Source organism: Hyla sarda, unplaced genomic scaffold, assembly GCF_029499605.1.
Source record: "Hyla sarda isolate aHylSar1 unplaced genomic scaffold, aHylSar1.hap1 scaffold_1255, whole genome shotgun sequence".
Taxonomy (NCBI): domain Eukaryota; kingdom Metazoa; phylum Chordata; class Amphibia; order Anura; family Hylidae; genus Hyla; species Hyla sarda.
In genome coordinates, this window is record NW_026607876.1 from 43,247 (window position 1) to 68,692 (window position 25,446).

Here is a 25,446-nt window from a genome sequence, read left to right on the forward strand (position 1 = left end):
GCAGGCATGTCCTCTATGCTTACAGCTTCCCGTGGGTGTTGGTTTGATACCGTTTGGGGACAGCCAAGGAGGCATCTGCAGGCAACAAAGGTAGGTGTGTGCTTGTGTGTGTGTTTCCTATGCAGATCCTAAGCCCAGTGTCACATGCAAGTAGGAGGAGTAAGAAGGGTTCCTGGCAAATCCGGGTTATGGATTGCATTTAAAAAGGCCCCGTGGGAGTGCAATGGGCCCCTGTCTTGCTGCTTAGCAATAATGGTATGGGTTTAGGTTCTGCTGTGTGTACTGGTGGTTGACTGCCCCCCAGCCCAGAGTGTGCATGGAAAATTGTCTGGCAGCCTCCCTGACAGCAAGCAGTGATAGTGCCCATGAAGGGGACCTTGTTGGGCCCGCCCCTTTCACGGTTATCGCTTCTCGGCCTTTTGGCTAAGATCAAGTGTAGTATCTGTTCTTATCAGTTTAATATCTGATACGTCCCCTATCTGGGGACCATATATTAAATGGATTTTTGAGAACGGGGGCCGATTTCGAAGCTTGCTTCCGTCGCCCTATGCATTGACCCGATATGGCAGTATCTTCGGGTACAGTGCACCACCCCCTTACAGGGTTAAAAAGAAAGATTCCTACTTTCATTGCTACCTGCTTGCTGGCTAGCCAGCTAGCCAGCCCTGTGGGCCTTGCTGCTGCTGCAGCCAAAAAACAAAAGGTGGTGCTGCTGCTGCTTCTGCTGCTTCTGCTTCTGCTTGTGTCTGGCCCCTGTTGGAGCGTCCAGGCACAGGACTTCTGCTGCTGCTGACTAAATGGCCTCCTTAATTGGATCATTTGAGTAGCCAGCACACCTGTGCAGGTAGGGCATGACATGATAGGCAGCTGCCTTGATAGCGGGTGGGTGCTGAATGTTCCTAATTGACAAAATAAGATTAATGCTTATGAAGAAATATAAAATCTCATCCCTTCCCCAATATCGCGCCACACCCCTACCCCTTAATTCCCTGGTTGAACGTGATGGACATATGTCTTTTTTCGACCGTACTAACTATGTAACTATGTAACATAACATGGGGGGGGGGGGGGGGGGGGGTCTCCTGGCTGTTCACACAGGTGTGTCATTGCTGTACATTGACCATGCATTGCTTCTGTGGTATTGCAAAGGCAAAGACAAATGCTTCCAGCCATCCATTGCACTAATGGATTGGTCATCAGCTGGCTGTCTATGTCCCGCATCAATATAGACCAAAGTACAGAGGGTTAGGCTATGCTATTGTGCACCTACCTGATGCATCAGAAGGTGCGAGGCCCTTGCTAAATTCTGTGCACAGACTTTGAGATCTATGCTTTAGACTGTATCTAAACCTGCTCCAACATGGACTGACATTCTGGCCTACTTTCAGCCGATGCGACTTGTCTGTCGCTGAACAGTCGCTTTTTATGTATTCAGCACCTATGTATAATGTTGTAAAAATGCTCTAGAAGCTAAAGTCGCAGAAATGTCACACATATTTGGCCTGCAACTTTCTGTGCGACAAATTCAGACAGGAAAAATCAGTATAAATCCTTAGAAAATTATCCCCCAGTGTCTCCATCTGCTGGCGGTATTGAATAAGCATTGCTGCACTGATGGGGTATGCATTAGACGAAAAAAAAGAAGAAAAAGAAGAATAATACGCCCAGAAAAGAGGCGAAAAGGAGAAAAACGTAAAAAAACGTGAAAAAAAAGTAAGAGGAAGAGAAGGGAAAAAAAGGTGGAAATGGGTTTAAAAGTGATTTCGGCGGAGAAATATATATATATATATATATATATATATATATATATACGCGCACACACACACATATATATAAACGTATTCTCCGTTGAGATATTGCAGCCGCTGCTGTGTCCAGGCCCAGGAGCCTTAGCACTGTGCTGTGATGTCACTCAATACCACTGACATCACTAGGTGTAAACAACATCTCTCCTTTGCTGTGTATGTGACTATGGAGCTGTTTGGTGATGTCGTCTATTACGGCCTTCATAGAAGCAACAGGAGATTGTTGCATCCATCTTGAACCCTCAGAACTACAGTGCTATGATGTCACTCACTTCCACAGGCCTTGCAGAGTGTAAACAACAACAACCCAGCTTTGTTGTGTATGTAACCAAAGGGATTTGTGATGTCACCTAGAACCTTCACAGCAGCGACAGCTTTATGAGGAGCATCAGCACTGCTCTGCCTGAGCAGAACCATCACCGCCATAGGTTGTCAAATAACCCGGATTTAACCCACACAGGTAAGTCCAATGGGGTGCAGGCATGTCCTCTATGCTTACAGCTTCCCGTGGGTGTTGGTTTGATACCGTTTGGGGACAGCCAAGGAGGCATCTGCAGGCAACAAAGGTAGGTGTGTGCTTGTGTGTGTGTTTCCTATGCAGATCCTAAGCCCAGTGTCACATGCAAGTAGGAGGAGTAAGAAGGGTTCCTGGCAAATCCGGGTTATGGATTGCATTTAAAAAGGCCCCGTGGGAGTGCAATGGGCCCCTGTCTTGCTGCTTAGCAATAATGGTATGGGTTTAGGTTCTGCTGTGTGTACTGGTGGTTGACTGCCCCCCAGCCCAGAGTGTGCATGGAAAATTGTCTGGCAGCCTCCCTGACAGCAAGCAGTGATAGTGCCCATGAAGGGGACCTTGTTGGGCCCGCCCCTTTCACGGTTATCGCTTCTCGGCCTTTTGGCTAAGATCAAGTGTAGTATCTGTTCTTATCAGTTTTTCATGCCGGTGGACAGTAACGCCGGTATGGGGCTGGTGGGGATGGGTGCTGCATGGAGGATGCAGGTGTACCAGGGCTTTCCGGGGCTGGTTCTGAGGAATCAGCTCGACGGCTGCCCCGATGTGACCTGTTCCCTCCGGGTCTCGCCATGAGGCTGAGAGGGTCTAGAGCCGAGGTACTTTTGTGCCTCGGGGAGTGGTGACCCCGAGGTGCCGAAACTCACTGGGAGGATAGACTCACTGAGTTGAAGCACGGGCACCATAATCTCTTCACCTTGTGGCACTCACCTCTTGATTCCCGGCCTTCTGGCTAGGATCAGAGAAATTTTTATAGATCCGGCCGGATGTCCGGGCAGTATATCTGCACACATTCACTTATTTATTTCTTTTTTGTCTCACTGTGTCACTTTTTGCGTGTTGTGTGTTCACAGGATTGGTCAGGATGCGGTAGCCCTTCTGGGTGTCCCTCCTGGCGGTCTAGGGGAGGTGTGTGTGGCCATTAGGTTCCGCACCTCCCTGCAAACACCCCGGGTACTCCTGCTTTTGCAGGGTACCTACCGTAATCGGCTCTGCGGGCAGATACCTTGGCTAACGCCAAGGGGGATGCCGGGAGCATTTGTGGTCCCCTAGTAGCTTCGGCGAAAAGGGACATCGAACCTGGAACCTCGCAGGTACCTTTTGGTCCGGAGGCGAAGGGTAAGGTTTGTTGGGGGGCCTCTCTCCTATCGGAGAAGGGCTTGCGATAGACCGCATCCTTTGTGCACGTTTTTTTAGTGTAACACGTTTGCACTTTTTCTTGCACTTTGGGTGAATCGAAAGCACGTTCCTCGGCTTTAGATAAAAAATCTGTTCTTATCAGTTTAATATCTGATACGTCCCCTATCTGGGGACCATATATTAAATGGATTTTTGAGAACGGGGGCCGATTTCGAAGCTTGCTTCCGTCGCCCTATGCATTGACCCGATATGGCAGTATCTTCGGGTACAGTGCACCACCCCCTTACAGGGTTAAAAAGAAAGATTCCTACTTTCATTGCTACCTGCTTGCTGGCTAGCCAGCTAGCCAGCCCTGTGGGCCTTGCTGCTGCTGCAGCCAAAAAACAAAAGGTGGTGCTGCTGCTGCTTCTGCTGCTTCTGCTTCTGCTTGTGTCTGGCCCCTGTTGGAGCGTCCAGGCACAGGACTTCTGCTGCTGCTGACTAAATGGCCTCCTTAATTGGATCATTTGAGTAGCCAGCACACCTGTGCAGGTAGGGCATGACATGATAGGCAGCTGCCTTGATAGCGGGTGGGTGCTGAATGTTCCTAATTGACAAAATAAGATTAATGCTTATGAAGAAATATAAAATCTCATCCCTTCCCCAATATCGCGCCACACCCCTACCCCTTAATTCCCTGGTTGAACGTGATGGACATATGTCTTTTTTCGACCGTACTAACTATGTAACTATGTAACATAACATGGGGGGGGGGGGGGGGGGGTCTCCTGGCTGTTCACACAGGTGTGTCATTGCTGTACATTGACCATGCATTGCTTCTGTGGTATTGCAAAGGCAAAGACAAATGCTTCCAGCCATCCATTGCACTAATGGATTGGTCATCAGCTGGCTGTCTATGTCCCGCATCAATATAGACCAAAGTACAGAGGGTTAGGCTATGCTATTGTGCACCTACCTGATGCATCAGAAGGTGCGAGGCCCTTGCTAAATTCTGTGCACAGACTTTGAGATCTATGCTTTAGACTGTATCTAAACCTGCTCCAACATGGACTGACATTCTGGCCTACTTTCAGCCGATGCGACTTGTCTGTCGCTGAACAGTCGCTTTTTATGTATTCAGCACCTATGTATAATGTTGTAAAAATGCTCTAGAAGCTAAAGTCGCAGAAATGTCACACATATTTGGCCTGCAACTTTCTGTGCGACAAATTCAGACAGGAAAAATCAGTATAAATCCTTAGAAAATTATCCCCCAGTGTCTCCATCTGCTGGCGGTATTGAATAAGCATTGCTGCACTGATGGGGTATGCATTAGACGAAAAAAAAGAAGAAAAAGAAGAATAATACGCCCAGAAAAGAGGCGAAAAGGAGAAAAACGTAAAAAAACGTGAAAAAAAAGTAAGAGGAAGAGAAGGGAAAAAAAGGTGGAAATGGGTTTAAAAGTGATTTCGGCGGAGAAATATATATATATATATATATATATATATATATATATATATATATGCGCACACACACACATAGATATAAACGTATTCTCCGTTGAGATATTGCAGCCGCTGCTGTGTCCAGGCCCAGGAGCCTTAGCACTGTGCTGTGATGTCACTCAATACCACTGACATCACTAGGTGTAAACAACATCTCTCCTTTGCTGTGTATGTGACTATGGAGCTGTTTGGTGATGTCGTCTATTACGGCCTTCATAGAAGCAACAGGAGATTGTTGCATCCATCTTGAACCCTCAGAACTACAGTGCTATGATGTCACTCACTTCCACAGGCCTTGCAGAGTGTAAACAACAACAACCCAGCTTTGTTGTGTATGTAACCAAAGGGATTTGTGATGTCACCTAGAACCTTCACAGCAGCGACAGCTTTATGAGGAGCATCAGCACTGCTCTGCCTGAGCAGAACCATCACCGCCATAGGTTGTCAAATAACCCGGATTTAACCCACACAGGTAAGTCCAATGGGGTGCAGGCATGTCCTCTATGCTTACAGCTTCCCGTGGGTGTTGGTTTGATACCGTTTGGGGACAGCCAAGGAGGCATCTGCAGGCAACAAAGGTAGGTGTGTGCTTGTGTGTGTGTTTCCTATGCAGATCCTAAGCCCAGTGTCACATGCAAGTAGGAGGAGTAAGAAGGGTTCCTGGCAAATCCGGGTTATGGATTGCATTTAAAAAGGCCCCGTGGGAGTGCAATGGGCCCCTGTCTTGCTGCTTAGCAATAATGGTATGGGTTTAGGTTCTGCTGTGTGTACTGGTGGTTGACTGCCCCCCAGCCCAGAGTGTGCATGGAAAATTGTCTGGCAGCCTCCCTGACAGCAAGCAGTGATAGTGCCCATGAAGGGGACCTTGTTGGGCCCGCCCCTTTCACGGTTATCGCTTCTCGGCCTTTTGGCTAAGATCAAGTGTAGTATCTGTTCTTATCAGTTTAATATCTGATACGTCCCCTATCTGGGGACCATATATTAAATGGATTTTTGAGAACGGGGGCCGATTTCGAAGCTTGCTTCCGTCGCCCTATGCATTGACCCGATATGGCAGTATCTTCGGGTACAGTGCACCACCCCCTTACAGGGTTAAAAAGAAAGATTCCTACTTTCATTGCTACCTGCTTGCTGGCTAGCCAGCTAGCCAGCCCTGTGGGCCTTGCTGCTGCTGCAGCCAAAAAACAAAAGGTGGTGCTGCTGCTGCTTCTGCTGCTTCTGCTTCTGCTTGTGTCTGGCCCCTGTTGGAGCGTCCAGGCACAGGACTTCTGCTGCTGCTGACTAAATGGCCTCCTTAATTGGATCATTTGAGTAGCCAGCACACCTGTGCAGGTAGGGCATGACATGATAGGCAGCTGCCTTGATAGCGGGTGGGTGCTGAATGTTCCTAATTGACAAAATAAGATTAATGCTTATGAAGAAATATAAAATCTCATCCCTTCCCCAATATCGCGCCACACCCCTACCCCTTAATTCCCTGGTTGAACGTGATGGACATATGTCTTTTTTCGACCGTACTAACTATGTAACTATGTAACATAACATGGGGGGGGGGGGGGGGGGTCTCCTGGCTGTTCACACAGGTGTGTCATTGCTGTACATTGACCATGCATTGCTTCTGTGGTATTGCAAAGGCAAAGACAAATGCTTCCAGCCATCCATTGCACTAATGGATTGGTCATCAGCTGGCTGTCTATGTCCCGCATCAATATAGACCAAAGTACAGAGGGTTAGGCTATGCTATTGTGCACCTACCTGATGCATCAGAAGGTGCGAGGCCCTTGCTAAATTCTGTGCACAGACTTTGAGATCTATGCTTTAGACTGTATCTAAACCTGCTCCAACATGGACTGACATTCTGGCCTACTTTCAGCCGATGCGACTTGTCTGTCGCTGAACAGTCGCTTTTTATGTATTCAGCACCTATGTATAATGTTGTAAAAATGCTCTAGAAGCTAAAGTCGCAGAAATGTCACACATATTTGGCCTGCAACTTTCTGTGCGACAAATTCAGACAGGAAAAATCAGTATAAATCCTTAGAAAATTATCCCCCAGTGTCTCCATCTGCTGGCGGTATTGAATAAGCATTGCTGCACTGATGGGGTATGCATTAGACGAAAAAAAAGAAGAAAAAGAAGAATAATACGCCCAGAAAAGAGGCGAAAAGGAGAAAAACGTAAAAAAACGTGAAAAAAAAGTAAGAGGAAGAGAAGGGAAAAAAAGGTGGAAATGGGTTTAAAAGTGATTTCGGCGGAGATATATATATATATATATATATATATATATATATATATATATATATGCGCACACACACACATAGATATAAACGTATTCTCCGTTGAGATATTGCAGCCGCTGCTGTGTCCAGGCCCAGGAGCCTTAGCACTGTGCTGTGATGTCACTCAATACCACTGACATCACTAGGTGTAAACAACATCTCTCCTTTGCTGTGTATGTGACTATGGAGCTGTTTGGTGATGTCGTCTATTACGGCCTTCATAGAAGCAACAGGAGATTGTTGCATCCATCTTGAACCCTCAGAACTACAGTGCTATGATGTCACTCACTTCCACAGGCCTTGCAGAGTGTAAACAACAACAACCCAGCTTTGTTGTGTATGTAACCAAAGGGATTTGTGATGTCACCTAGAACCTTCACAGCAGCGACAGCTTTATGAGGAGCATCAGCACTGCTCTGCCTGAGCAGAACCATCACCGCCATAGGTTGTCAAATAACCCGGATTTAACCCACACAGGTAAGTCCAATGGGGTGCAGGCATGTCCTCTATGCTTACAGCTTCCCGTGGGTGTTGGTTTGATACCGTTTGGGGACAGCCAAGGAGGCATCTGCAGGCAACAAAGGTAGGTGTGTGCTTGTGTGTGTGTTTCCTATGCAGATCCTAAGCCCAGTGTCACATGCAAGTAGGAGGAGTAAGAAGGGTTCCTGGCAAATCCGGGTTATGGATTGCATTTAAAAAGGCCCCGTGGGAGTGCAATGGGCCCCTGTCTTGCTGCTTAGCAATAATGGTATGGGTTTAGGTTCTGCTGTGTGTACTGGTGGTTGACTGCCCCCCAGCCCAGAGTGTGCATGGAAAATTGTCTGGCAGCCTCCCTGACAGCAAGCAGTGATAGTGCCCATGAAGGGGACCTTGTTGGGCCCGCCCCTTTCACGGTTATCGCTTCTCGGCCTTTTGGCTAAGATCAAGTGTAGTATCTGTTCTTATCAGTTTAATATCTGATACGTCCCCTATCTGGGGACCATATATTAAATGGATTTTTGAGAACGGGGGCCGATTTCGAAGCTTGCTTCCGTCGCCCTATGCATTGACCCGATATGGCAGTATCTTCGGGTACAGTGCACCACCCCCTTACAGGGTTAAAAAGAAAGATTCCTACTTTCATTGCTACCTGCTTGCTGGCTAGCCAGCTAGCCAGCCCTGTGGGCCTTGCTGCTGCTGCAGCCAAAAAACAAAAGGTGGTGCTGCTGCTGCTTCTGCTGCTTCTGCTTCTGCTTGTGTCTGGCCCCTGTTGGAGCGTCCAGGCACAGGACTTCTGCTGCTGCTGACTAAATGGCCTCCTTAATTGGATCATTTGAGTAGCCAGCACACCTGTGCAGGTAGGGCATGACATGATAGGCAGCTGCCTTGATAGCGGGTGGGTGCTGAATGTTCCTAATTGACAAAATAAGATTAATGCTTATGAAGAAATATAAAATCTCATCCCTTCCCCAATATCGCGCCACACCCCTACCCCTTAATTCCCTGGTTGAACGTGATGGACATATGTCTTTTTTCGACCGTACTAACTATGTAACTATGTAACATAACATGGGGGGGGGGGGGGGGGGGTCTCCTGGCTGTTCACACAGGTGTGTCATTGCTGTACATTGACCATGCATTGCTTCTGTGGTATTGCAAAGGCAAAGACAAATGCTTCCAGCCATCCATTGCACTAATGGATTGGTCATCAGCTGGCTGTCTATGTCCCGCATCAATATAGACCAAAGTACAGAGGGTTAGGCTATGCTATTGTGCACCTACCTGATGCATCAGAAGGTGCGAGGCCCTTGCTAAATTCTGTGCACAGACTTTGAGATCTATGCTTTAGACTGTATCTAAACCTGCTCCAACATGGACTGACATTCTGGCCTACTTTCAGCCGATGCGACTTGTCTGTCGCTGAACAGTCGCTTTTTATGTATTCAGCACCTATGTATAATGTTGTAAAAATGCTCTAGAAGCTAAAGTCGCAGAAATGTCACACATATTTGGCCTGCAACTTTCTGTGTGACAAATTCAGACAGGAAAAATCAGTATAAATCCTTAGAAAATTATCCCCCAGTGTCTCCATCTGCTGGCGGTATTGAATAAGCATTGCTGCACTGATGGGGTATGCATTAGACGAAAAAAAAGAAGAAAAAGAAGAATAATACGCCCAGAAAAGAGGCGAAAAGGAGAAAAACGTAAAAAAACGTGAAAAAAAAGTAAGAGGAAGAGAAGGGAAAAAAAGGTGGAAATGGGTTTAAAAGTGATTTCGGCGGAGAAATATATATATATATATATATATATATATATATATATATATATATGCGCACACACACACATAGATATAAACGTATTCTCCGTTGAGATATTGCAGCCGCTGCTGTGTCCAGGCCCAGGAGCCTTAGCACTGTGCTGTGATGTCACTCAATACCACTGACATCACTAGGTGTAAACAACATCTCTCCTTTGCTGTGTATGTGACTATGGAGCTGTTTGGTGATGTCGTCTATTACGGCCTTCATAGAAGCAACAGGAGATTGTTGCATCCATCTTGAACCCTCAGAACTACAGTGCTATGATGTCACTCACTTCCACAGGCCTTGCAGAGTGTAAACAACAACAACCCAGCTTTGTTGTGTATGTAACCAAAGGGATTTGTGATGTCACCTAGAACCTTCACAGCAGCGACAGCTTTATGAGGAGCATCAGCACTGCTCTGCCTGAGCAGAACCATCACCGCCATAGGTTGTCAAATAACCCGGATTTAACCCACACAGGTAAGTCCAATGGGGTGCAGGCATGTCCTCTATGCTTACAGCTTCCCGTGGGTGTTGGTTTGATACCGTTTGGGGACAGCCAAGGAGGCATCTGCAGGCAACAAAGGTAGGTGTGTGCTTGTGTGTGTGTTTCCTATGCAGATCCTAAGCCCAGTGTCACATGCAAGTAGGAGGAGTAAGAAGGGTTCCTGGCAAATCCGGGTTATGGATTGCATTTAAAAAGGCCCCGTGGGAGTGCAATGGGCCCCTGTCTTGCTGCTTAGCAATAATGGTATGGGTTTAGGTTCTGCTGTGTGTACTGGTGGTTGACTGCCCCCCAGCCCAGAGTGTGCATGGAAAATTGTCTGGCAGCCTCCCTGACAGCAAGCAGTGATAGTGCCCATGAAGGGGACCTTGTTGGGCCCGCCCCTTTCACGGTTATCGCTTCTCGGCCTTTTGGCTAAGATCAAGTGTAGTATCTGTTCTTATCAGTTTAATATCTGATACGTCCCCTATCTGGGGACCATATATTAAATGGATTTTTGAGAACGGGGGCCGATTTCGAAGCTTGCTTCCGTCGCCCTATGCATTGACCCGATATGGCAGTATCTTCGGGTACAGTGCACCACCCCCTTACAGGGTTAAAAAGAAAGATTCCTACTTTCATTGCTACCTGCTTGCTGGCTAGCCAGCTAGCCAGCCCTGTGGGCCTTGCTGCTGCTGCAGCCAAAAAACAAAAGGTGGTGCTGCTGCTGCTTCTGCTGCTTCTGCTTCTGCTTGTGTCTGGCCCCTGTTGGAGCGTCCAGGCACAGGACTTCTGCTGCTGCTGACTAAATGGCCTCCTTAATTGGATCATTTGAGTAGCCAGCACACCTGTGCAGGTAGGGCATGACATGATAGGCAGCTGCCTTGATAGCGGGTGGGTGCTGAATGTTCCTAATTGACAAAATAAGATTAATGCTTATGAAGAAATATAAAATCTCATCCCTTCCCCAATATCGCGCCACACCCCTACCCCTTAATTCCCTGGTTGAACGTGATGGACATATGTCTTTTTTCGACCGTACTAACTATGTAACTATGTAACATAACATGGGGGGGGGGGGGGGGTCTCCTGGCTGTTCACACAGGTGTGTCATTGCTGTACATTGACCATGCATTGCTTCTGTGGTATTGCAAAGGCAAAGACAAATGCTTCCAGCCATCCATTGCACTAATGGATTGGTCATCAGCTGGCTGTCTATGTCCCGCATCAATATAGACCAAAGTACAGAGGGTTAGGCTATGCTATTGTGCACCTACCTGATGCATCAGAAGGTGCGAGGCCCTTGCTAAATTCTGTGCACAGACTTTGAGATCTATGCTTTAGACTGTATCTAAACCTGCTCCAACATGGACTGACATTCTGGCCTACTTTCAGCCGATGCGACTTGTCTGTCGCTGAACAGTCGCTTTTTATGTATTCAGCACCTATGTATAATGTTGTAAAAATGCTCTAGAAGCTAAAGTCGCAGAAATGTCACACATATTTGGCCTGCAACTTTCTGTGCGACAAATTCAGACAGGAAAAATCAGTATAAATCCTTAGAAAATTATCCCCCAGTGTCTCCATCTGCTGGCGGTATTGAATAAGCATTGCTGCACTGATGGGGTATGCATTAGACGAAAAAAAAGAAGAAAAAGAAGAATAATACGCCCAGAAAAGAGGCGAAAAGGAGAAAAACGTAAAAAAACGTGAAAAAAAAGTAAGAGGAAGAGAAGGGAAAAAAAGGTGGAAATGGGTTTAAAAGTGATTTCGGCGGAGAAATATATATATATATATATATATATATATATATATATATATATATATGCGCACACACACACATAGATATAAACGTATTCTCCGTTGAGATATTGCAGCCGCTGCTGTGTCCAGGCCCAGGAGCCTTAGCACTGTGCTGTGATGTCACTCAATACCACTGACATCACTAGGTGTAAACAACATCTCTCCTTTGCTGTGTATGTGACTATGGAGCTGTTTGGTGATGTCGTCTATTACGGCCTTCATAGAAGCAACAGGAGATTGTTGCATCCATCTTGAACCCTCAGAACTACAGTGCTATGATGTCACTCACTTCCACAGGCCTTGCAGAGTGTAAACAACAACAACCCAGCTTTGTTGTGTATGTAACCAAAGGGATTTGTGATGTCACCTAGAACCTTCACAGCAGCGACAGCTTTATGAGGAGCATCAGCACTGCTCTGCCTGAGCAGAACCATCACCGCCATAGGTTGTCAAATAACCCGGATTTAACCCACACAGGTAAGTCCAATGGGGTGCAGGCATGTCCTCTATGCTTACAGCTTCCCGTGGGTGTTGGTTTGATACCGTTTGGGGACAGCCAAGGAGGCATCTGCAGGCAACAAAGGTAGGTGTGTGCTTGTGTGTGTGTTTCCTATGCAGATCCTAAAAGCCCAGTGTCACATGCAAGTAGGAGGAGTAAGAAGGGTTCCTGGCAAATCCGGGTTATGGATTGCATTTAAAAAGGCCCCGTGGGAGTGCAATGGGCCCCTGTCTTGCTGCTTAGCAATAATGGTATGGGTTTAGGTTCTGCTGTGTGTACTGGTGGTTGACTGCCCCCCAGCCCAGAGTGTGCATGGAAAATTGTCTGGCAGCCTCCCTGACAGCAAGCAGTGATAGTGCCCATGAAGGGGACCTTGTTGGGCCCGCCCCTTTCACGGTTATCGCTTCTCGGCCTTTTGGCTAAGATCAAGTGTAGTATCTGTTCTTATCAGTTTAATATCTGATACGTCCCCTATCTGGGGACCATATATTAAATGGATTTTTGAGAACGGGGGCCGATTTCGAAGCTTGCTTCCGTCGCCCTATGCATTGACCCGATATGGCAGTATCTTCGGGTACAGTGCACCACCCCCTTACAGGGTTAAAAAGAAAGATTCCTACTTTCATTGCTACCTGCTTGCTGGCTAGCCAGCTAGCCAGCCCTGTGGGCCTTGCTGCTGCTGCAGCCAAAAAACAAAAGGTGGTGCTGCTGCTGCTTCTGCTGCTTCTGCTTCTGCTTGTGTCTGGCCCCTGTTGGAGCGTCCAGGCACAGGACTTCTGCTGCTGCTGACTAAATGGCCTCCTTAATTGGATCATTTGAGTAGCCAGCACACCTGTGCAGGTAGGGCATGACATGATAGGCAGCTGCCTTGATAGCGGGTGGGTGCTGAATGTTCCTAATTGACAAAATAAGATTAATGCTTATGAAGAAATATAAAATCTCATCCCTTCCCCAATATCGCGCCACACCCCTACCCCTTAATTCCCTGGTTGAACGTGATGGACATATGTCTTTTTTCGACCGTACTAACTATGTAACTATGTAACATAACATGGGGGGGGGGGGGGGGGGTCTCCTGGCTGTTCACACAGGTGTGTCATTGCTGTACATTGACCATGCATTGCTTCTGTGGTATTGCAAAGGCAAAGACAAATGCTTCCAGCCATCCATTGCACTAATGGATTGGTCATCAGCTGGCTGTCTATGTCCCGCATCAATATAGACCAAAGTACAGAGGGTTAGGCTATGCTATTGTGCACCTACCTGATGCATCAGAAGGTGCGAGGCCCTTGCTAAATTCTGTGCACAGACTTTGAGATCTATGCTTTAGACTGTATCTAAACCTGCTCCAACATGGACTGACATTCTGGCCTACTTTCAGCCGATGCGACTTGTCTGTCGCTGAACAGTCGCTTTTTATGTATTCAGCACCTATGTATAATGTTGTAAAAATGCTCTAGAAGCTAAAGTCGCAGAAATGTCACACATATTTGGCCTGCAACTTTCTGTGCGACAAATTCAGACAGGAAAAATCAGTATAAATCCTTAGAAAATTATCCCCCAGTGTCTCCATCTGCTGGCGGTATTGAATAAGCATTGCTGCACTGATGGGGTATGCATTAGACGAAAAAAAAGAAGAAAAAGAAGAATAATACGCCCAGAAAAGAGGCGAAAAGGAGAAAAACGTAAAAAAACGTGAAAAAAAAGTAAGAGGAAGAGAAGGGAAAAAAAGGTGGAAATGGGTTTAAAAGTGATTTCGGCGGAGAATATATATATATATATATATATATATATATATATATATATATATATGCGCACACACACACATAGATATAAACGTATTCTCCGTTGAGATATTGCAGCCGCTGCTGTGTCCAGGCCCAGGAGCCTTAGCACTGTGCTGTGATGTCACTCAATACCACTGACATCACTAGGTGTAAACAACATCTCTCCTTTGCTGTGTATGTGACTATGGAGCTGTTTGGTGATGTCGTCTATTACGGCCTTCATAGAAGCAACAGGAGATTGTTGCATCCATCTTGAACCCTCAGAACTACAGTGCTATGATGTCACTCACTTCCACAGGCCTTGCAGAGTGTAAACAACAACAACCCAGCTTTGTTGTGTATGTAACCAAAGGGATTTGTGATGTCACCTAGAACCTTCACAGCAGCGACAGCTTTATGAGGAGCATCAGCACTGCTCTGCCTGAGCAGAACCATCACCGCCATAGGTTGTCAAATAACCCGGATTTAACCCACACAGGTAAGTCCAATGGGGTGCAGGCATGTCCTCTATGCTTACAGCTTCCCGTGGGTGTTGGTTTGATACCGTTTGGGGACAGCCAAGGAGGCATCTGCAGGCAACAAAGGTAGGTGTGTGCTTGTGTGTGTGTTTCCTATGCAGATCCTAAGCCCAGTGTCACATGCAAGTAGGAGGAGTAAGAAGGGTTCCTGGCAAATCCGGGTTATGGATTGCATTTAAAAAGGCCCCGTGGGAGTGCAATGGGCCCCTGTCTTGCTGCTTAGCAATAATGGTATGGGTTTAGGTTCTGCTGTGTGTACTGGTGGTTGACTGCCCCCCAGCCCAGAGTGTGCATGGAAAATTGTCTGGCAGCCTCCCTGACAGCAAGCAGTGATAGTGCCCATGAAGGGGACCTTGTTGGGCCCGCCCCTTTCACGGTTATCGCTTCTCGGCCTTTTGGCTAAGATCAAGTGTAGTATCTGTTCTTATCAGTTTAATATCTGATACGTCCCCTATCTGGGGACCATATATTAAATGGATTTTTGAGAACGGGGGCCGATTTCGAAGCTTGCTTCCGTCGCCCTATGCATTGACCCGATATGGCAGTATCTTCGGGTACAGTGCACCACCCCCTTACAGGGTTAAAAAGAAAGATTCCTACTTTCATTGCTACCTGCTTGCTGGCTAGCCAGCTAGCCAGCCCTGTGGGCCTTGCTGCTGCTGCAGCCAAAAAACAAAAGGTGGTGCTGCTGCTGCTTCTGCTGCTTCTGCTTCTGCTTGTGTCTGGCCCCTGTTGGAGCGTCCAGGCACAGGACTTCTGCTGCTGCTGACTAAATGGCCTCCTTAATTGGATCATTTGAGTAGCCAGCACACCTGTGCAGGTAGGGCATGACATGATAGGCAGCTGCCTTGATAGCGGGTGGGTGCTGAATGTTCCTAATTGACAAAATAAGATTAATGCTTATGAAGAAATATAAAATCTCATCCCTTCCCCAATATCGCGCCACACCCCTACCCCTTAATTCCCTGGTTGAACGTGATGGACATATGTCTTTTTTCGACCGTACTAACTATGTAACTATGTAACATAACATGGGGGGGGGGGGGGGGGGGGTCTCCTGGCTGTTCACACAGGTGTGTCATTGCTGTACATTGACCATGCATTGCTTCTGTGGTATTGCAAAGGCAAAGACAAATGCTTCCAGCCATCCATTGCACTAATGGATTGGTCATCAGCTGGCTGTCTATGTCCCGCATCAATATAGACCAAAGTACAGAGGGTTAGGCTATGCTATTGTGCACCTACCTGATGCATCAGAAGGTGCGAGGCCCTTGCTAAATTCTGTGCACAGACTTTGAGATCTATGCTTTAGACTGTATCTAAACCTGCTCCAACATGGACTGACATTCTGGCCTACTTTCAGCCGATGCGACTTGTCTGTCGCTGAACAGTCGCTTTTTATGTATTCAGCACCTATGTATAATGTTGTAAAAATGCTCTAGAAGCTAAAGTCGCAGAAATGTCACACATATTTGGCCTGCAACTTTCTGTGCGACAAATTCAGACAGGAAAAATCAGTATAAATCCTTAGAAAATTATCCCCCAGTGTCTCCATCTGCTGGCGGTATTGAATAAGCATTGCTGCACTGATGGGGTATGCATTAGACGAAAAAAAAGAAGAAAAAGAAGAATAATACGCCCAGAAAAGAGGCGAAAAGGAGAAAAACGTAAAAAAACGTGAAAAAAAAGTAAGAGGAAGAGAAGGGAAAAAAAGGTGGAAATGGGTTTAAAAGTGATTTCGGCGGAGAAATATATATATATATATATATATATATATATATATATATATATGCGCACACACACACATATATATAAACGTATTCTCCGTTGAGATATTGCAGCCGCTGCTGTGTCCAGGCCCAGGAGCCTTAGCACTGTGCTGTGATGTCACTCAATACCACTGACATCACTAGGTGTAAACAACATCTCTCCTTTGCTGTGTATGTGACTATGGAGCTGTTTGGTGATGTCGTCTATTACGGCCTTCATAGAAGCAACAGGAGATTGTTGCATCCATCTTGAACCCTCAGAACTACAGTGCTATGATGTCACTCACTTCCACAGGCCTTGCAGAGTGTAAACAACAACAACCCAGCTTTGTTGTGTATGTAACCAAAGGGATTTGTGATGTCACCTAGAACCTTCACAGCAGCGACAGCTTTATGAGGAGCATCAGCACTGCTCTGCCTGAGCAGAACCATCACCGCCATAGGTTGTCAAATAACCCGGATTTAACCCACACAGGTAAGTCCAATGGGGTGCAGGCATGTCCTCTATGCTTACAGCTTCCCGTGGGTGTTGGTTTGATACCGTTTGGGGACAGCCAAGGAGGCATCTGCAGGCAACAAAGGTAGGTGTGTGCTTGTGTGTGTGTTTCCTATGCAGATCCTAAGCCCAGTGTCACATGCAAGTAGGAGGAGTAAGAAGGGTTCCTGGCAAATCCGGGTTATGGATTGCATTTAAAAAGGCCCCGTGGGAGTGCAATGGGCCCCTGTCTTGCTGCTTAGCAATAATGGTATGGGTTTAGGTTCTGCTGTGTGTACTGGTGGTTGACTGCCCCCCAGCCCAGAGTGTGCATGGAAAATTGTCTGGCAGCCTCCCTGACAGCAAGCAGTGATAGTGCCCATGAAGGGGACCTTGTTGGGCCCGCCCCTTTCACGGTTATCGCTTCTCGGCCTTTTGGCTAAGATCTTGTATCTTGTCAAGGGGCTCTGAGTTCGTCGAACCTTCGGCCTTGAGGCATCGGCGGTTTTTTAGCCGTCTTAAGCCTCATGCTGCTATAGGAGGAGGACTTACAAAGAACGGGAAGGCGATCCCCCATGGCGACCCTTAGGTTTGCTGCGCATACTGAAACTCGGATTAAGAACACCTTCCGTATTGAAGTGGATGAGGAGAAAAAGGAGAAGATGACTTTGGAATTTTTTGTCAAGAGAATTATGCTGGATTTATTGCACATTCAGAGAGAAGATGTGTTTTGCCTAAAAGACCCAGGTAAAGGACTTTTCATTCTTACCTTGACTTCCGCATCTGCATGTGACCATATGTTTGAGAAAGTTCGGGAGCTTGCCAATGAGGAGGATATGAAAGGACTTGTTTTCATTGCTCTATATTCTAATGGCGATGTTCCACTGGTGGTTACTATGCACGATCCATACGTGGATATAAGAGACATTGTCTTATTTTTAAACCAATATTGTGCGGAAGTCAAATACTCTCATAAAATAATGAATGCAATGGACTTTTGGACTGGAAAGCATAAGTTTGCTGTTAAGTTCAGAGAAGATGTGAGAGGAATTGGAGGTCTGTGTCGCCCACCTGCAAATTTTTTAATTGGGCGTAAACGTGGCTATTTATTCTACCCTGGGATGCCGTATTATTGCAGGAAATGCCATGAATATGGTCATACACAAGAATCTTGCAAAGAGGAAGTGGTTATTTGCAAAAGATGTGGCCAAAAAGGCCACACCACTTTGGACTGTCAAAATGAGATTCTGTGTAATGTGTGTAAGCAGAAAGGACACGCTTTTAAGGATTGTCCTCAACGCTCCTGGGCCAATATTGTGGCTACGTCGGCTGGTCCCTCGATGAGGAAGAGCTCCATGGATGCTGTGCCTGTGCCTAAGACCCACACCCTGAAAGTGATGCCTGAGTCTTCTGCTACCGGAATTCCTGTGATACCTGCTGTGGCTCATGTCTCCAAAAGCATTGTGTCCCCGGGGAAGGTCGTGGGACCTGAGACAGAAGTGAGGGGTTCTCCTCTCATGGAAGTTGAGGGTCCTGGACCGCCCAGAAGGGATACAGAGGAGATGGATGTAGAAGAACGGCGAAAGAGGAAAAGCAGAGACCGGAAAGAGGAAAAGGGCCTTAACATCAAAAGGAGTGGTCGAGTTAGTGCGGACGAGGGGAACGTGGAGATTGTCTGCCAAAAGGTTATAACAGCATCCGACCCTGTTAATATTGAGGAATTTGTGTCACCACCTACAGATTGGGGTTCTTTGTCTGAGGATAATGAATGACCCAGGAGCTACCAAGTGTTAATATCTCCTCCTTCAATGTGAGGAGTTTGAAGAGCCCAGAGAGGAGGGCTGCTTTATTTTCTTTCTTGTCTTCTTTGCCTACAGACATTTTATTTTTACAGGAATGTGCCATTGATTATGATATCAATTATTCATCTTTGAGATCTGAATGGACTCTTGGCCCGTCTGTGTGGTCAGGGGATAATGAGAGGAAAGTGACTGGTGTTGGCATACTGTTCAAGAGCAGTGAGTATAAAGTTACCTCCTTCACAGACATTGTACCCGGTAGAGCCCTGCTCGTTCATATTATTTATAATGACATGAATATGAGACTTTTAAATGTATATGCCTCTCCAGATAAGGATGAAAGATCTGATTTATTAGAGAAAATTCAGTTTTATTTACCGGGTTCATCCCCGCTTATCATCGCTGGTGATTTTAATTGTATAATGGCAGGAGAGGAGCGGGCTGGAGGATCTGAACAAAGGAAAGATAAGACTGAAAAACAACTAAAGGATTTTATAGTTGATTTTAATTTAAAAGATTTGTGGAGAACCTCTTTCCCTAATGACCCTGGGTATACCTGGGGGAATAGCCTTTATATGTCAAGGATTGATTATATTTTTGCTTCTGGATTTGCATTTTATGGGAACATGCAATTGACTTCTACCTTTTTTTCAGATCATAAGATTTTATCTGCTACATGTAAGTTTGATGGGGTTTGCAGAGCCAAAGGAGTCTGGCGTCTGAATGTCTCTTTGCTTGAAGATGAAGAAATTAAATGTAATTTTATCTATCTTTTTAAAAAATTGCAGAACTCAAGGACTAATTTTAATTCTCTTTTAGCATGGTGGGAATTCTGCAAGGTAAAATTTAAAGAGTATTTTATTAAGATGGGTGTTAAAAAAACAAAAGACAAATTGAAATGGTATAGAGATCTTAACACAAAACTACAAACCTATTATCAACTCAAAGAGCTGGGTGTATATGTAGACGATCTGATTTTAAGTGTTAAAAGTGATATTCAGAAGGCTATAACTAACAAAGGGAAAGAAATAATTTTTAACTCCAAAGTTGAATGTAAAGAGAAGGATGAAAAGTGTACAAGATTCTTTTTTAAAAAGGTAATGGAAACAAAAAAGTTAATGATTAACATTGAGGATGAAACTACTAATGTAGGAATGTTATCCAAAGCTAAATCCTTTTATCAAGATCTGTTTAATGAGAAACCCATTGATATATCTGCTGCTAATTTTCTCCTAAGCACTTTAGATTGTGGTTTAAGTAAGGAGGACCAAGATGCACTTTGCACAGAAGTAAGATGCCAAGAATTAGAAATTGCTGCTAAAAGTTTATCCACAGGTAAAACACCAGGTTCTGATGGACTTCCTGTAGAGTTTTATAAAACCTTTTGGGAAATTTTTAAAGATGATTTGCTTAATATTTTTAAGGAGGCTTTTAATTCTGATGTTCTACCTTTATCTTGGAGGAGTGGTATAGTGTCTCTGATCCCCAAAAAGGGGGATAGGAACAGCTTAGAAAATTGGAGACCAATTACGCTTCTTAATGTTGATTATAAGATTATGTCAAAAATTTTTGTTAACAGAATGAAGCCATTTTTGCACAAGGTCATCCATGTGGATCAGGTATGTGGTGTCCCAGGAAGGAGTGTAGCTGAACCTTTAAATGCTATTAGAGACGTCATATGGTATCAGCAAGAGCGGAATCAAAATATAGCCATTCTATCTCTAGATTTTCATAAAGCGTTCGATAGAGTATCACATTGTTTTTTATGGATGGTTTTACAACGCATGGGTTTTCCTAACATACTTATTAAGCAAATTGCTCTCTTATATAAAGGTTCTTTTAGCAGGATTTTAATAAATGGTTTCCTTACAGATTTTATTAATTTATCATCAGGGGTAAAGCAAGGCTGCCCTCTGTCTCCTATACTGTTTATATGTGCAATAGAACCTCTGTTAAACTTAATAAGGAATGATAAAATAATAAAAGGAGTGCCAGTTCCTGGAGGTAATAATGCCACCCTTAAAGTGTGTGGCTATATGGATGATATTAATGTTTTTTGTGAAAGTTCCTTCTCTTTACAAAGAGTTGTTGATGTTACTGATTTCTTTTGTAAAGCTTCTGCTTTCAAACTTAATTTATCTAAATGTGACTGTTTTTATATAGGTAAATGGGAAAACGTGCAAATACCAAACCTAAAATTACAGTCAGAAAAAATAAAAATCCTTGGAGTCATCTTTGATAAAAATAACAATGGTGAGGAAAGTTGGCTAATGGTAAAAGAAAAGGTAAAGAAGAAAGTAGACTTTTGGTCCCTTAGGAAATTATCTTTAGAAGGTAAAATTTTGGTGATTAAGGCTATGCTAATACCCATTATGCTCTATTTAAATATGATTTATCCTCCTAATGAACTTATGTCTAGGCAACTTCAGAGGATTCTCTTTGAGTTTCTATGGAGTTCTAAAGCAGAAAAATTAAAAAGAGATATTATGTATAAGTCACAAAAAAATGGAGGAAAACAGGTTCCCTGTATTAGAAAATTTTTATACTTAAGGTTTTTTAGTTGGTGTTTTAGGGGACTTTTTATGAAAAGTGTATGGTCCTGTTTTTTAAAGTACTCTGCGGGACATATTTTTAGAAGAAGAAAATGGGTGTTTTTATCATTATCTTCTCCTGTACTTTTAACTCCGCCTAAACATTATGCCATCTTAGAAAAAATAATACGTATGTATAACCTTAAAGACTTTGACTTGTTAACCTTGAGGGATGCTCGCAAGATAGAAGTACAGTTAAATTTGCAAGAAGAAATATGTATGGTCTCTAATTTTTCTTATAATAGGTGTGTACAAATATGGAAAAAGGTAAACGAGCCATATCTTTTTAATGAGCACAAGGATTTAGCATGGATGATTATCCATGAGTGTCTTCCGGTAAGATTTTTCCAATATAGAAGAGGTCTAAATGCTGTATGTGTCTGTCCCCGGGAAAATTGCAATATAGATGAAACTGTTTTGCACCTTTTCTGGAATTGTTATTTTGCACAAAAGGTTTTTAGACTAATTGGTTCTTTATTGAAATTCCTAACAGGTCTAAAAGTTTTAAATCATGAAGTTGTTTTATATGGCAAAAGTGATGGAGTTACGAAAGAAAAAGAGAGAATTTTGTGGATTTTTATCAACTGTACAAAAAATGTATTATGGAAAGTTCGTAATATCCTTGTCTTCAAAAGAGATTTTATTTGTGAAAAAGAATGTTTGAAGATGATATACAGTGAAGTTTACTTGTACTATTTAATTGATAAAAAGAGATTTGGGCAGAAAAAAGCATTAGCTATGTGGAATTTACATTTATGGAAAACAGTATTTGAAGTATTGTAAAAATTTTCTTGTGATGTATTTAAGTTTTTGAGTTTTTTCAATAAAAATGTAAAAAAAAAAAAAAAAAAAATCTGTTCTTATCAGTTTAATATCTGATACGTCCCCTATCTGGGGACCATATATTAAATGGATTTTTGAGAACGGGGGCCGATTTCGAAGCTTGCTTCCGTCGCCCTATGCATTGACCCGATATGGCAGTATCTTCGGGTACAGTGCACCACCCCCTTACAGGGTTAAAAAGAAAGATTCCTACTTTCATTGCTACCTGCTTGCTGGCTAGCCAGCTAGCCAGCCCTGTGGGCCTTGCTGCTGCTGCAGCCAAAAAACAAAAGGTGGTGCTGCTGCTGCTTCTGCTGCTTCTGCTTCTGCTTGTGTCTGGCCCCTGTTGGAGCGTCCAGGCACAGGACTTCTGCTGCTGCTGACTAAATGGCCTCCTTAATTGGATCATTTGAGTAGCCAGCACACCTGTGCAGGTAGGGCATGACATGATAGGCAGCTGCCTTGATAGCGGGTGGGTGCTGAATGTTCCTAATTGACAAAATAAGATTAATGCTTATGAAGAAATATAAAATCTCATCCCTTCCCCAATATCGCGCCACACCCCTACCCCTTAATTCCCTGGTTGAACTTGATGGACATATGTCTTTTTTCGACCGTACTAACTATGTAACTATGTAACATAACATGGGGGGGGGGGGGGGGGGGTCTCCTGGCTGTTCACACAGGTGTGTCATTGCTGTACATTGACCATGCATTGCTTCTGTGGTATTGCAAAGGCAAAGACAAATGCTTCCAGCCATCCATTGCACTAATGGATTGGTCATCAGCTGGCTGTCTATGTCCCGCATCAATATAGACCAAAGTACAGAGGGTTAGGCTATGCTATAGTGCACCTACCTGATGCATCAGAAGGTGCGAGGCCCTTGCTAAATTCTGTGCACAGACTTTGAGATCTATACTTTAGACTGTATCTAAACCTGCTCCAACATGGACTGACATTCTGGCCTACTTTCAGCCGATGCGACTTGTCTGTCGCTGAACAGTCGCTTTTTATGTATTCAGCACCTATGTATAATGTTGTAAAAATGCTCTAGAAGCTAAAGTCGCAGAAATGTCACACATATTTGGCCTGCAACTTTCTGTGCGACAAATTCAGACAGGAAAAATCAGTATAAATCCTTAGAAAATTATCCCCCAGTGTCTCCATCTGCTGGCGGTATTGAATAAGCATTGCTGCACTGATGGGGTATGCATTAGACGAAAAAAAAGAAGAAAAAGAAGAATAATACGCCCAGAAAAGAGGCGAAAAGGAGAAAAACGTAAAAAAACGTGAAAAAAAAGTAAGAGGAAGAGAAGGGAAAAAAAGGTGGAAATGGGTTTAAAAGTGATTTCGGCGGAGAAATATATATATATATATATATATATATATATATATATATATATACGCGCACACACACACATATATATAAACGTATTCTCCGTTGAGATATTGCAGCCGCTGCTGTGTCCAGGCCCAGGAGCCTTAGCACTGTGCTGTGATGTCACTCAATACCACTGACATCACTAGGTGTAAACAACATCTCTCCTTTGCTGTGTATGTGACTATGGAGCTGTTTGGTGATGTCGTCTATTATGGCCTTCATAGAAGCAACAGGAGATTGTTGCATCCATCTAGAACCCTCAGAACTACAGTGCTATGATGTCACTCACTTCCACAGGCCTTGCAGAGTGTAAACAACAACAACCCAGCTTTGTTGTGTATGTAACCATAGGGATTTGTGATGTCACCTAGAACCTTCACAGCAGCGACAGCTTTATGAGGAGCATCAGCACTGCTCTGCCTGAGCAGAACCATCACCGCCATAGGTTGTCAAATAACCCGGATTTAACCCACACAGGTAAGTCCAATGGGGTGCAGGCATGTCCTCTATGCTTACAGCTTCCCGTGGGTGTTGGTTTGATACCGTTTGGGGACAGCCAAGGAGGCATCTGCAGGCAACAAAGGTAGGTGTGTGCTTGTGTGTGTGTTTCCTATGCAGATCCTAAGCCCAGTGTCACATGCAAGTAGGAGGAGTAAGAAGGGTTCCTGGCAAATCCGGGTTATGGATTGCATTTAAAAAGGCCCCGTGGGAGTGCAATGGGCCCCTGTCTTGCTGCTTAGCAATAATGGTATGGGTTTAGGTTCTGCTGTGTGTACTGGTGGTTGACTGCCCCCCAGCCCAGAGTGTGCATGGAAAATTGTCTGGCAGCCTCCCTGACAGCAAGCAGTGATAGTGCCCATGAAGGGGACCTTGTTGGGCCCGCCCCTTTCACGGTTATCGCTTCTCGGCCTTTTGGCTAAGATCAAGTGCAGTTGCCTTGGTCTCGCCTGAGGGTGCGATCTCTGGGTTTACCCAGTTTGCTGGAAGGGATTCTCTTTCTGTGGTTTCGTGCCGACAGTTCTGCCTGGAGAGATGGCTGGTCTGAAGAATACCATTCGTTTGGAGGTGGATCCCGGAAGTGCTGTGAAGAACAATGTTGTTTACCTGGTTCGGGACATCATCATGCTGAAGCTTGGAGTGGACAAGTCAGAAATATTCAGCGTTAATGAGGCTCCTCGCAAGGGTTCTTATGAGGTCACCTTTGAGCAGGAAGGTAGGTGCCTTGATGTTTATGAACGTTTGAGAAATTTCAGCAAGGACCCCATGATGGAGGGAGTGAAGATTACTCCTTTGTTTGGGTTTCAAGAAAAAACTGTCCTTGTGCATGTTTATAACCCTTTCACGGATGTGGCTATAATTGAAAGTTTTCTGCGCCAATATTGTGACTCTGTGCGTGGAGGTGAAAAACAGACCAATGTACTGGGAATCTTTAATTGCAAATATAAATTTGTTGTGAAACTGAAAGTGGATCCCAGTTGTGTTGGTGGCTTTAAACATCCCCCAGCTAGTTTTTCAGTTGCTGGACATAGGGGATATTTATCCTATGCTGGACAGCCTTATTATTGCCGCAATTGTTTTTCTTTTGGCCACGTGAAAGAGAGCTGCCTTAAGGGACAGGTGTGCCGGAACTGTAATGGTACTGGTCACCATGCGGGGAGTTGCCCCAACACAAAAAAATGTGACCTGTGCCGTGAGGAAGGGCATGTTTATAAAGACTGTCCTGGTACAAAAAGACCAAGCTATGCAAGTGCTGCAAGAGGGGAGGAAATTGTGAGGAAGTTGGCCCCTCAAAAACTGAAAGTTATTCCTCAGAAACCTGTGGATGTACAAGTTGCGGTGGCTGATGCCTTTAGGAAGCTGGAGGAGGTGATTGAGGGAGTGCAGAGCCCTGTTCACACAGCTGAATCTGTTCATCCCTCTGATCCTGCTAACATAGAGGAGTTTCAGTCCTCTGGAGAGACTAGTTTGTGTAACAGGGAGGGTGGTGGGAAACATAATGTCCAGGATGAAAATAAT

General features: G+C 44.8%; 8 non-coding genes and 1 pseudogene across 8 annotated transcripts; all 9 read left to right on the forward strand.

Annotated features, from left to right (window-relative positions):
* Positions 1 to 403: 403 nt before the first annotated feature.
* On the forward strand, positions 404 to 594 carry LOC130304004 (U2 spliceosomal RNA). Its single transcript, XR_008853835.1, has one exon. It is a non-coding gene; the product is annotated as a U2 spliceosomal RNA (small nuclear RNA).
* A 2,090-nt stretch (positions 595 to 2,684) lies between these two features.
* On the forward strand, positions 2,685 to 2,872 carry LOC130304033 (U2 spliceosomal RNA). The gene has a single exon (XR_008853860.1). It is a non-coding gene; the product is annotated as a U2 spliceosomal RNA (small nuclear RNA).
* A 655-nt stretch (positions 2,873 to 3,527) lies between these two features.
* Positions 3,528 to 3,737, forward strand: LOC130304027 (U2 spliceosomal RNA; annotated as a pseudogene).
* Positions 3,738 to 5,831: 2,094 nt separating this feature from the next.
* LOC130304005 (U2 spliceosomal RNA) lies at positions 5,832 to 6,022 on the forward strand. Its single transcript, XR_008853836.1, has one exon. It is a non-coding gene; the product is annotated as a U2 spliceosomal RNA (small nuclear RNA).
* Positions 6,023 to 8,115: 2,093 nt separating this feature from the next.
* LOC130304006 (U2 spliceosomal RNA) lies at positions 8,116 to 8,306 on the forward strand. The gene has a single exon (XR_008853837.1). It is a non-coding gene; the product is annotated as a U2 spliceosomal RNA (small nuclear RNA).
* Positions 8,307 to 10,400: 2,094 nt separating this feature from the next.
* Positions 10,401 to 10,591, forward strand: LOC130304008 (U2 spliceosomal RNA). Its single transcript, XR_008853839.1, has one exon. It is a non-coding gene; the product is annotated as a U2 spliceosomal RNA (small nuclear RNA).
* Positions 10,592 to 12,686: 2,095 nt separating this feature from the next.
* Positions 12,687 to 12,877, forward strand: LOC130304009 (U2 spliceosomal RNA). The gene has a single exon (XR_008853840.1). It is a non-coding gene; the product is annotated as a U2 spliceosomal RNA (small nuclear RNA).
* A 2,094-nt stretch (positions 12,878 to 14,971) lies between these two features.
* Positions 14,972 to 15,162, forward strand: LOC130304010 (U2 spliceosomal RNA). The gene has a single exon (XR_008853841.1). It is a non-coding gene; the product is annotated as a U2 spliceosomal RNA (small nuclear RNA).
* Positions 15,163 to 22,037: 6,875 nt separating this feature from the next.
* LOC130304032 (U2 spliceosomal RNA) lies at positions 22,038 to 22,232 on the forward strand. The gene has a single exon (XR_008853859.1). It is a non-coding gene; the product is annotated as a U2 spliceosomal RNA (small nuclear RNA).
* Positions 22,233 to 25,446: the final 3,214 nt, after the last annotated feature.